We start from the raw sequence: 12,717 nt of genomic DNA on the forward strand, positions 1-12,717 counted from the left end.
GACTTTTTTTAAAATGTAATATTTCTTTCTTACTTTTTGAAAATTATAACACTGTGATTGTATGATTAGTGTTATTGCACTATGCTTGGAAATTTGTATGAATGTTTTCCACTGTTCAAAGGTTAGGAGATTTAGGGGTATATTCAATTGCGGTCGAATTGCCAAAATTGTCGAAAAACGGGGCATTTTCGACACAAAAAACCTGTCAAATTGGATTCGACAATTCAATACAGTACTTTTCGACAAAAAACCTGCCGTTTCATTTTCGACTTTTTGCAATTCGACATTTTTTAAATTCGACATGTCTGCAATGTTAAAGATGTGGCTTTTCAACAAAAGTATATTCAAATGAAGAATGTTGATTCGACAACAGTGCTTTTCGACAGTCATTTCGTCAATTTCATTCCGCCTCATTTTTCTGTCGTGATCTAATAATTTTTTTTAAAACCTGTATAATTTGGTGCTTTTTTGATTACTAATAGCATATCTATTTATATTTGAAGGGATTATCTACTTTGTCTATTTATGAGCCACAAGTATTATTTAATAGATTTTTTAAAAGAATATTTTTTTTTTACTGACTACAATAATATGAAGAGATCAGTGCATGTTTTTCAATTGGACGGGGTGTGAAATGGTTAAAAATCCTGAAAAAAATTGCGTGGGGTCCCCCCTCCTAAGCATAACCAGCCTCGGGCTCTTTGATCCGGTCCTGGTTGTAAAAATACGGGGGGGAAATTGACAGGGGTTCCCCCATATTTTAACAACCAACACCGGGCTCTGCGCCTGGTCCTGGTGCAAAAAATACGGGGGACAAAAGACGTACTTCTCCTGCCACATCTCTGTTCCCCTTTCCCTCAGCTTTTTCTGGCCCAAAAATGCAGCATGTGACATTGGCAAGGTTCCACCTTTGCCAGTTGTTTTGGGCTGACAAATCTTTTGGACATAACCTGGGCCCATACACATGGGTCTCAAGTTCCTCTCCCAAGTACATGTCTGAGACCCTTTTAACTGGCCGTGGAAACTATTTACATTAAAGGTTGGGGGCACCGACTCCACTGTGCCACCCTCCCTTTCCCTCCACTATGGCATAGCGACCGAAGTGGTCGTTTCAACGCTTGGGGATCAGAGTTCAGGAGCCAGAGCAATCCACCATTAAAAATATAAAACTGCATACCAAGCGTGTGGATCTGGAGCAGGGACCACCTGCTTGATGGCTGATATCTCTGGTTCTGGGCATAGTAGAGACAAGTTGGAGAGCCCCAACTTTTGCAGTATACCATCAGAAACACTCTAAGTTAGGCAGAACCTGAGATATCTGGCTGGGAAGAGCAATTAACAGGCTTGGATGGGGACCACTGCTTTGAAGTCAGATATCTCCGGTTCCCCATGGCCGATTTTCAAAAATCTGGTACCCCTGGAAAGAGAGAACCCTCAGCTATCAGCCTAGGGCCCTTACGTTCCTGGGGCCCTTGGGCAAGAGCCCATTGAGCCCATACGAAAAGACAGCCCTGTGTGACACCCTACCTTAACCAACTCTGGACTGGGGAAGAGTTTTAAGTTCACTCTGGGCCAAGTAGTCACTCCGGTACTCACTGGTCTTGGGCTATATGGACAATTCCACCTTTTATTGCCCAGCTCTTGGCACTGGTAACATCTAGTCTATGCCCGAATTTAATTGTTCCGAGGTCACGGTCCATCTTTGCACCCACCCTTTCCCTCAGAGTGAAGCACTAGCCCTAAGTCTCAAAAAGTCCTTTCAACTGTTGAACTTTTAGTGCTTCCTTCAGACTTTCCAGCTTCAATAAAGTTTTCTTCATTAACGTGACTGGGTCATCCTCTCATCTCCCATCTTTGTCTCCCCTCACTGTCTCCTGCTCTTCTACGACCGGCACAAAACCCATTTTATTTCTCTTGTCCAGGTTTTGGGAACTTCTAGACAATTTCTCCTATATTTGCAGAAGGGTAATATATTCTTGGTCCAGATCTCTTATTTGACTCTCACTTTTTCATCTAGCTAACTGTTACTTAGGGCCATGTTTTGGATCTCTACCCTCAAGTTTTCCAGCTCTCCTTCATTACTTTGGAGTATCCATCATATTTCTGCAGTTTCAAGTTCAGCACAGTAGACCCTGGCATAGAGCCAGAGCCAACTAGTGCTCAGAGCACTGAGCAGTGCTGCCGGCTAGATGTGATAGGTCCCAAATGGAGGCTGTACATGGGCCCCATCCTCTCTTTATTTGCCCATGTCTGCTATTATATCTCCAGGTGTGGCCCATATTATCAGCATACCTACTTAAGCCGATCTGCCATAGTGCCACTGTGGATGTGATCTTTCACTTTGTCAGCATTGTTGCAGCTGCTGCAAATGCCCAACAGAGATTGTGCAATTAGACGCAGCCTCTCAGAAGACACAGCTCTACACCTTGTCTGGTTGGGATGCGGCTTCATTCTTGGAACAAAAAGCTTATTTTTCTATTCCCTCAGATGTTGGGTCCTCCTCTTGGAGAGGAATCTCTGTTACAGTGAATGAAGAACTGCTAAAAGCAGATAAATCTGAACTTTCTAGTGAACATTCCAAGTAGACCCCCAGACTCAGAGCCCTGGCTAATCAGTCATTTTATCCGCTACCTACTGTGATCAGGCCATGTGGGAGTGCCCTCTCGTTTGCTGCTCACATTGCTGTTACAGCAGCGGCGTGCGGCTCTCAGAGTCCGGTCGTCAGCACTCATCTCCAGACAGTGTTCCTGTGTCCAGCCCTTACTCATTTCCAGAGTTATTTTGTGTGTTTTTGCATGTCTTAATGCCTTAAGTTTTATTCTACTGTACACTTGTGTACTGGTGTTTAGCAGAAGTTGCTGCTCCTCCCATTCCGGATGCAGCTCCCTGGTTCAGGGTTCTTCATTTTATAATTCCCTCTGTGTCTTGTACCCTTCAGTCTCATTTTTTCCCTTAACCCATGTACCTCAGTTTCAGCCCTGTCTCTATTGTTTGCCTTACCTTTGGCTCACTCATCGTAATTCCACTCTTTCTTTCATACTGTTTCCCTCGCCGGCATTGATTCAGGACACCCTGAGGTTGGCTCATACTACCGTCAGTGGTGTAAGTCCTGGTGGGCATCCCAGTACCGGTAGGTGCATAAAGCCTTATGTGAGAAGCAGCTCTTATAGGCTAGAAGACCTGCTGGTGCGTTCCATGGGACTCTACCCCGGGGGGTCAGGGGTCACTGCCAGAAGATCCTCGAAGTTCTAGGAAGAAACCAAAGGAGGACTCTTCAGTTGTAACAATTGCCCATCTTGTTAGATCTTCTATCCTCCCTATTCTGCACATGGCTTCCTTTAGGGATCCAGCATTTAGCAGCTGCATAGTTTCCTCAAGACATTCTGTGCTAATGCAGGTGCGAATCCACACCCAACCTCAGATCTGCTTGGATGGCTAAGACTTGTCGCTGCTGGATAGATGCACTCAATTCTGGTATAACAGAAGGAGGTTATTGTCTCTAGTGTGGCAAGTTAAGGTGGACCCCTACCTAAACTGAGATGTGGCTGTTGACTCAGGTGTATTGACCTTTTAGGTGTCAGCATCTGTTATGGCAACCAGGAAAGACCTCGGGCTGTCTTTCCGGTGGTCTTACATGGATTTTAAGAACACTTTAGAGTCTATCCCTTAGCAGGAGATTTCCTCTTTGTTTCAGAGTCGGAGGATTAAGCACCCAAGACGTCTTTCCTTCCTGGTGCATCTGTGACAATCTAGTCTTCTTTCCGGCAGAGAGGCAAGAGGTTCTCCCCAAACACGTTAATTGAAACAATATAAATTAAAATGTCTTTATTTAACAGGAACTCTGGACATTTGGTAATTACTCTTTTACCCTTACCTAAATATATTTTGAATAGCGCTTTAAATATCACAACAAAATATTGTAACAGATATCTGGGAATAAGAGCTCCAAACTATATCGCAACTATACTTTTGTCTAATTTTTCTGAGGAATGCAGCTGCACTTTAGCTCTTGTTACAAGCAAGGAATCCTTGTGATATATATTTACATTTTTGGATAGGTTAGCAGTAAATGTATTACATAGCTCCATTTAGATAAATGCCTGGTTTAATATCAGAGGTAAAAAGCTATCATGTTGTTTCTTTCATTTTAGGACAATTTCTCCAACTATCCATTGCGGTAGTATGTGTAATAGGAAACTACCAATGTGCTAGTAGGTTTCCCTTGTAATTATCCCTGGCAAAGTCCTTGTATTTCCTTATCTGGCTTAAAGTACAGTATAAGCAGTCTCTCCTTGCTCTCACTAGTTCTCAATGTACAGTAGGTAAGAAGTCACTAGTCTCTATTTAGAAGGCATACTCAGGGTGCAATGTATTATGACAGTTCTCACCCTCAGCTGGATATCCTGCTAATCCCTGCTTTGCTGTTACACTGTTCTATGTAAGTGCAAACTGAAAGGTAATACTCTGCTGGAGAAATAGGGATTGCTAGGTGACAAAGGGAGCAGGCTTTCTACTGTACTCACTGTAGACACCCACTCTGCTTCCAGCGCTGCAGCAGTCGCAAATTAGAAGTAGAAGTTTATAGACTTTTACTGAGTGGCTCTCACAGCCACTGCCTGTCAGCTGCTCTCAGTGGCACCTCCATTTTCTGAGAGGAATTTTCCACTGCCAGAGATGCCCTCCTCTCTCACAGCTACCTCAGACCGTGTCCTGACCAACTGTCCTCCCTCCAACTGCCACTGGTCATGTGACCTGCCCCTGACCTCCAGAGCTGCTGCCAAGGCTGCTGGAAAATTATCTGCCTGTATAATCAAATGTAGATACTCTGTAGCGTGCCACACGTAATACCTCATATAGCAGGGTATTACATATCCCTCCACTAGAATTTTGCGTGTCCTCACGCAACAGGCAATATTCCAAGTTCAATATAGCATAGTCTAAATTAAAAATTTTGTGTTACAGTTAAACATTTGAATAAATGGTAAGTACATACATTACATAACAAATGACTCTCTATACCACAGGCTAATATCTATTCTGAATACGTGAAGCACCTTTGTTCCTCTTCCCTGACCTCCTCAAAGCCTGCTGGAACATCAAATTAATCTCCTCAGAGGTTATCGTGGTGTACTCGCCTGAGTAATACCACTCTGGAGGATACCTCTCACTCTTTTTAGCTACACTAGGTGATTCTGCTGGAACATTAGATTCAGAATTTTGCATAACAGAATCTGGGCAATTGGGTCTGAGGGTTGCCAATCCCTCTGCCATGGACATGCAAGTCACTCCCTCTGTATGTTTTTCCTGGTCAGTGTCGGTTAAATCTACTTGATTGGGGTAGGCCATGCTGGAATCGGTATCTTCCACTCTTGGTTTGATCTCATGTAGTGGCTGTGTAGGAAGTTGCAGCCTGACTGCATCCGGTACGCTCTGCTGCATTTTTTCACTCTGTTCTTCCACAACTTGTTCATCTGTTCGTTCCAGTGATTGACTTTGCTCTGGGATGACAGGTTCTTGTTGTCTTTCCTCAGCACTTTTTGCTTCTCCTTGTTCTTCTCCACTTCTGTTGTGTTGGTAATCCTGCTGACAGTTGTGTGGAGGATCTCTACAATACGAACAGCACCAGTACTGTTTGTGCCATGTGGCATGTTTGTTGCCTTGCACTTGGACACCACCAGGACCAGTTACATTAATGGCTTTGATGCCCTTCTTTCCATTTGCCAATTCAAACTCAACCATTTCTCCACTTCCCAGACTTCGGAAACACTGTTCCAGGCTGGCCTTCTGAATGGCAGTATAATGCACGTATACTCTTTTTTTCGTGTCGGTTCGCTTTATAAATCCATAACCACGTGGTACACTAAACCACACAACTTGGCCTGGAATTATTCCTGCGCTGACTTGCTGAATATCCTCATCAGATAGTGTGCCAGACACGATAACCTGGTTCTGTACTACTGTATTTTGACCTGCATCTCTGGACTGTCCTTAACAGGGTGGTCCTACTCTCTCCACTCTTCCTGAGGGTTGTTGACAATTTCTTTTGATATGCCCACTTTGTCTGCATCGCCGACAAATAGGCCTCCCCCGAGCGTTGAATTGCTTAGTCACCCATTTTCCAGTCTTTCGGGGAACATCCCATCGGGGTTGGTTTCGCAATCCACGGTCTGGACACCACTTCTTGTATCTGGTTACAGACCATTTATGTCTCAGGTCTCTTAACTCTCTTCTTATCTCAGTGAGAGTTTGGGTAAGTTCTGCAATCTTGTCATTAATGATACTGATCCTGTTGTCATCTGTGGTGGGGTTGCCTTCTTGCACTTCCATGTTCGATCCAGTTCGTTGACGCCAAATGTGACAATCTAGTCTTCTTTCCGGCAGAGAGGCAAGAGGTTCTCCCCAAACATGTTAATTGAAACAATATAAATTAAAATGTCTTTATTTAACAGGAACTCTGAACATTTGGTAATTCCTCTTTTACCCTTACCTAAATATATTTTGAATAGTGCTTTAAATATCACAACAAAATATTGCAACAGATATCTGGGAATACAGGTTGAATCTCCCTTATCCAAAATGCTTGGGACCAGAGGTATTTTGGATATCGGATTTTTCCGTATTTTGGAATAATTGCATACTACAATGAGATATCATGGCGATGGGACCCAAGTCTAAGCACAAAATGCATTTATGTTTCATATACACCTTATACACACAGCCTGAAGGTCATTTTAGCCATTATTTTTAATAACTTTGTGCATTAAACAAAGTGTGTCTACATTCACACAATTCATTCATGTTTCATATACACCTTATACACACAGTCTGAAGGTCATTTAATACAATATTTTTAATAACTTTGTGTATTAAACAAAGTTTGTGTACATTGAGCCATCAAAAAACAAAGGTTTCACTATCTCACTCTCACTCAAAAAATTCCGTATTTCGGAATATTCCGTATTTCGGAATATATGGATATGGGATACTCAACCTGTAAGAGCTCCAAACTATATCGCAACTATACTTTTGTCTAATTTTTCTGAGGAATGCAGCTGCACTTTAGCTCTTGTTACAAGCAAGGAATCCTTGTGATATATATTTACATTTTTGGATAGGTTAGCAGTAAATGTATTACATAGCTCCATTTAGATAAATGCCTGGTTTAATATCAGAGGTAAAAAGCTATCATGTTGTTTCTTTAATTTAAGGACAATTTCTCCAACTATCCATTGCGGTAGTATGTGTAATAGGAAACTACCAATGTGCTAGTAGGTTTCCCTTGTAATTATCCCTGGCAAAGTCCTTGTATTTCCTTATCTGGCTTAAAGTACAGTATAAGCAGTCTCTCCTTGCTCTCACTAGTTCTCAATGTACAGTAGGTAAGAAGTCACTAGTCTCTATTTAGAAGGCATACTCAGGGTGCAATGTATTATGACAGTTCTCCCCTCAGCTGGATATCCTGCTAATCCCTGCTTTGCTGTTACGCTGTTCTATGTAATACCCCTTTTCCACTTACGATCACGGGTCGCAGCCGGGAGCCTGACACGGGAGCTGCCCCCTGCTGCGACCCGTGCTCGTCCCCTTTCCCATCAGCAGTCACAACCCGGCATATGCCGGGTTGGTGACGCTTCTAGTGACGCGGCAGGGGCGGCGCAGGGAGATCACATGATCTCCCAGCGCCGCCCTTCCATACAGTGTAAACGGGAGCCGTGTCGCATCGACACGGCTCCCGTTTACACTAGAACCCTACCCGGATCATTCCCGTGTCCTACCCAGGTAAATAGCCGGGTAGGATTCACGGGTCACTTGATCCGGGTTGACCCTTTTCCACTTGCCAAAAACACGGGTAAATGCGCGCCCCCGTGCATTTACCCGTGTTTTTTGAGCTAGTGGAAAAGGGGTATAAGTGCAAACTGAAAGGTAATACTCTGCTGGAGAAATAGGGATTGCTAGGTGACACAGGGAGCAGGCTTTCTACTGTACTCACTGTAGACACCCACTCTGCTTCCAGCGCTGCAGCAGTCGCAAATTAGAAGTAGAAGTTTATAGACTTTTACTGAGTGGCTCTCACAGCCACTGCCTGTCAGCTGCTCTCAGTGGCACCTCCATTTTCTGACAGGAATTTTCCACTGCCAGAGATGCCCTCCTCTCTCACAGCTACCTCAGACCGTGTCCTGACCAACTGTCCTCCCTCCAACTGCCACTGGTCATGTGACCTGCCCCTGACCTCCAGAGCTGCTGCCAAGGCTGCTGGGAAATTATCTGCCTGTATAATCAAATGTAGATACTCTGTAGCGTGCCACACGTAATACCTCATATAGCAGGGTATTACATATCCCTCCACTAGAATTTTGCGTGTCCTCACGCAACAGGCAATATTCCAAGTTCAATATAGCATAGTCTAAATTAAAAATTTTGTGTTACAGTTAAACATTTGAATAAATGGTAAGTACATACATTACATAACAAATGACTCTATACCACAGGCTAATATCTATTCTGAATACGTGAAGCACCTTTGTTCCTCTTCCCTGACCTCCTCAAAGCCTGCTGGAACATCAAATTAATCTCCTCAGAGGTTATCGTGGTGTACTCGCCTGAGTAATACCACTCTGGAAGATACCTCTCACTCTTTTTAGCTACACTAGGTGATTCTGCTGGAACATTAGATTCAGAATTTTGCATAACAGAATCTGGGCAATTGGGTCTGAGGGTTGCCAATCCCTCTGCCATGGACATGCAAGTCACTCCCTCTGTATGTTTTTCCTGGTCAGTGTCGGTTAAATCTACTTGATTGGGGTAGGCCATGCTGGAATCGGTATCTTCCACTCTTGGTTTGATCTCATGTAGTGGCTGTGTAGGAAGTTGCAGCCTGACTGCATCCGGTACGCTCTGCTGCATTTTTTCACTCTGTTCTTCCACAACTTGTTCATCTGTTCGTTCCAGTGATTGACTTTGCTCTGGGATGACAGGTTCTTGTTGTCTTTCCTCAGCACTTTTTGCTTCTCCTTGTTCTTCTCCACTTCTGTTGTGTTGGTAATCCTGCTGACAGTTGTGTGGAGGATCTCTACAATACGAACAGCACCAGTACTGTTTGTGCCATGTGGCATGTTTGTTGCCTTGCACTTGGACACCACCAGGACCAGTTACATTAATGGCTTTGATGCCCTTCTTTCCATTTGCCAATTCAAACTCAACCATTTCTCCACTTCCCAGACTTCGGAAACACTGTTCCAGGCTGGCCTTCTGAATGGCAGTATAATGCACGTATACTCTTTTTTTCGTGTCGGTTCGCTTTATAAATCCATAACCACGTGGTACACTAAACCACACAACTTGGCCTGGAATTATTCCTGCGCTGACTTGCTGAATATCCTCATCAGATGGTGTGCCAGACACGATAACCTGGTTCTGTACTACTGTATTTTGACCTGCATCTCTGGACTGTCCTTAACAGGGTGGTCCTACTCTCTCCACTCTTCCTGAGGGTTGTTGACAATTTCTTTTGATATGCCCACTTTGTCTGCATCGCCGACAAATAGGCCTCCCCCGAGCGTTGAATTGCTTAGTCACCCATTTTCCAGTCTTTCGGGGAACATCCCATCGGGGTTGGTTTCGCAATCCACGGTCTGGACACCACTTCTTGTATCTGGTTACAGACCATTTATGTCTCAGGTCTCTTAACTCTCTTCTTATCTCAGTGAGAGTTTGGGTAACTTCTGCAATCTTGTCATTAAGGATACTGATCCTGTTGTCATCTGCGGTGGGGATGCCTTCTTGCACTTCCATGTTCGATCCAGTTCGTTGACGCCAAATGTGACAATCTAGTCTTCTTTCCGGCAGAGAGGCAAGAGGTTCTCCCCAAACACGTTAATTGAAACGATATAAATTAAAATGTCTTTATTTAACAGGAACTCTGGACATTTGGTAATTACTCTTTTACCCTTACCTAAATATATTTTGAATAGCGCTTTAAATATCACAACAAAATATTGTAACAGATATCTGGGAATAAGAGCTCCAAACTATATCGCAACTATACTTTTGTCTAATTTTTCTGAGGAATGCAGCTGCACTTTAGCTCTTGTTACAAGCAAGGAATCCTTGTGATATATATTTAAATTTTTGGATAGGTTAGCAGTAAATGTATTACATAGCTCCATTTAGATAAATGCCTGGTTTAATATCAGAGGTAAAAAGCTATCATGTTGTTTCTTTAATTTAAGGACAATTTCTCCAACTATCCATTGCGGTAGTATGTGTAATAGGAAACTACCAATGTGCTAGTAGGTTTCCCTTGTAATTATCCCTGGCAAAGTCCTTGTATTTCCTTATCTGGCTTAAAGTACAGTATAAGCAGTCTCTCCTTGCTCTCACTAGTTCTCAATGTACAGTAGGTAAGAAGTCACTAGTCTCTATTTAGAAGGCATACTCAGGGTGCAATGTATTATGACAGTTCTCACCCTCAGCTGGATATCCTGCTAATCCCTGCTTTGCTGTTACGCTGTTCTATGTAAGTGCAAACTGAAAGGTAATACTCTGCTGGAGAAATAGGGATTGCTAGGTGACACAGGGAGCAGGCTTTCTACTGTACTCACTGTAGACACCCACTCTGCTTCCAGCGCTGCAGCAGTCGCAAATTAGAAGTAGAAGTTTATAGACTTTTACTGAGTGGCTCTCACAGCCACTGCCTGTCAGCTGCTCTCAGTGGCACCTCCATTTTCTGAGAGGAATTTTCCACTGCCAGAGATGCCCTCCTCTCTCACAGCTACCTCAGACCGTGTCCTGACCAACTGTCCTCCCTCCAACTGCCACTGGTCATGTGACCTGCCCCTGACCTCCAGAGCTGCTGCCAAGGCTGCTGGGAAATTATCTGCCTGTATAATCAAATGTAGATACTCTGTAGCGTGCCACACGTAATACCTCATATAGCAGGGTATGACACATCCCAGAGGGAGTTCAGAACGTCTATTTTGTTATTTTTCTAGATTCAGTCTTCCTGGAGTTTGATTGTTTGTGAATACAGACCAAAGCATGTGGTAAACTCCATTTAAGACTTAATACTGGTGTGAGATTGTTCTCCTTCAGAAACTTTAGGTCCCGGGGTCTGCAGTATTGAACTACTAGACAGCTGACAGGCCTGCCCATAATGGGGGGAACCCCAGCCGGGCTTCTGCTTTCTCCAAAGTATGGAGGGAAATACAAGAGCTCACAGGGAGCCCATTCGCTCCCTTTCTGGCCTCAGTGGTCATCATTCCGGTTCCCTCATCTCACAGAGGTACGGGTTTCTATGGCAGTGTCTTTCTGGCTCGTTCTGGCCTCTTTTCAAGTGCTTTACAGGTACGAGAAGATTCCCGGGTTCAGTATGGAGGGGGACTTTATGGCATACCTGTGCGTCTAGGAAGCCTACTTACTAATTGCCATCTGAGTCAGTCTACATTCCTTCCTCAGATTTGCGGTGTGGGAGAATCACTTTCATCCTTTGCCGTTGCAATGTCAGCTGTCCCCAGGGCAGCGCACCTTCAACAGAGGCGTCTATACCCAGGGGCAAATGCAGGATTTCTAGAGGGGGTTTCCGAATGTAGAATTTTAAAGTGAGTGTGGCTAGTCCATGAAGAGGGCATAATTAGCATTTAACCAGCTATAATATGAATCCTAGAAATTTAATAAAATTAAATAAAATTATTTCAATAATGTATTTTAATTCGTAGTTGCTGTTTTAACAATGAATAAAAGGTTTTTTACCATGCTCAAAATGAAGTTATAGGGCGGGATGTAATGAAGTCAGAGTTCAGCGGCCATGTGGGATGCCGGCCGAACTCTGACTTTTTTAAAGGGACAATCATGTACAGGGCATGGTTTAGCCTTTATAAATTATTACCCTTTAAAAAAAAAGTCAGAGTTCGTTCAACATGCTGCATGGCCACCGAACTCGGACTTCATTACATCCCGGCCATGATATTTCTTTAAGCAGTCCCAGAGCACAGTTTTCTTCACTATGATTAAGGGACTATTTAGTCACGGATAAACCATCATATACATTTTTAAAGGTTTGCACAGGAAATGCAGGCACCCTGATCACCCCGCCCCCACCCCCTTCATATACAGACAGCGCAGGCACCTCTCATCCCTCCATGTACAGACAGCACAGGCACCCTGATCATCCCCCTCCCTCCATACACAGACAGCACCGGCACCCCCCCTTCCTCCATATACAGACAGCGCAGGCACTTCTCCCCTCTCCACACAGGACAGTCAAGAGCCGGGCTGGGCTCAGGTACTTTTCAAGGGGCATGGCCTAATCACAGGAGGTGTGGTCATGTACTTTTAGAAAAAAATACTGACAACAATTGTATTTTAAGCAACTCCATGGCCACACTGCAGCCCAGTACACAGCAGAGTGTGCTGGGCTGAGGAGAAGAGCTGCAGCTGCTGCTGCCAGGTAAGGGGGACTGCAGCTGCTGCTGCCAGGTAAGGGGGAGGGGGCCTGGGCCCCTACTGGACCCTCACTGGGCCCCTCTATCAGACCTGGGCCCGGGTAATTTGTACCCTCTCCCCCCCTCTCTCGACATCACTGTCTCCACACCTAGACTTAGCAGGCACCCCCTTCCTCCCTCCACACACAGACAGCAGGCACCCCCACACACAGGTAGCAAAAGAGGATTAGAGGACTAGGACTATATAATCTACCTGGGTGCAATCGCAGTTGAGGTGCTT

The 12,717-nt window shown here is 44.3% G+C and overlaps 1 long non-coding RNA gene across 13 annotated transcripts in view; it reads right to left on the reverse strand.

The window, feature by feature from the left end:
* Positions 1-12,717, reverse strand: part of LOC134932231 (uncharacterized) — a 197,285-nt gene that overhangs the window by 35,340 nt on the left and 149,228 nt on the right. For 2 of the 13 annotated variants that reach the window (XR_010179281.1, XR_010179275.1), the window contains exon 1: positions 4,524-6,391. The exons of 9 other annotated variants lie outside the window; for them this stretch is intronic. This is a non-coding gene — a long non-coding RNA (uncharacterized LOC134932231). 2 more of the 13 variants (XR_010179272.1, XR_010179277.1) reach the window with 2 other exon arrangements.

This window comes from Pseudophryne corroboree, chromosome 6 (assembly GCF_028390025.1).
Source record: "Pseudophryne corroboree isolate aPseCor3 chromosome 6, aPseCor3.hap2, whole genome shotgun sequence".
In the NCBI taxonomy this organism is placed as follows: domain Eukaryota; kingdom Metazoa; phylum Chordata; class Amphibia; order Anura; family Myobatrachidae; genus Pseudophryne; species Pseudophryne corroboree.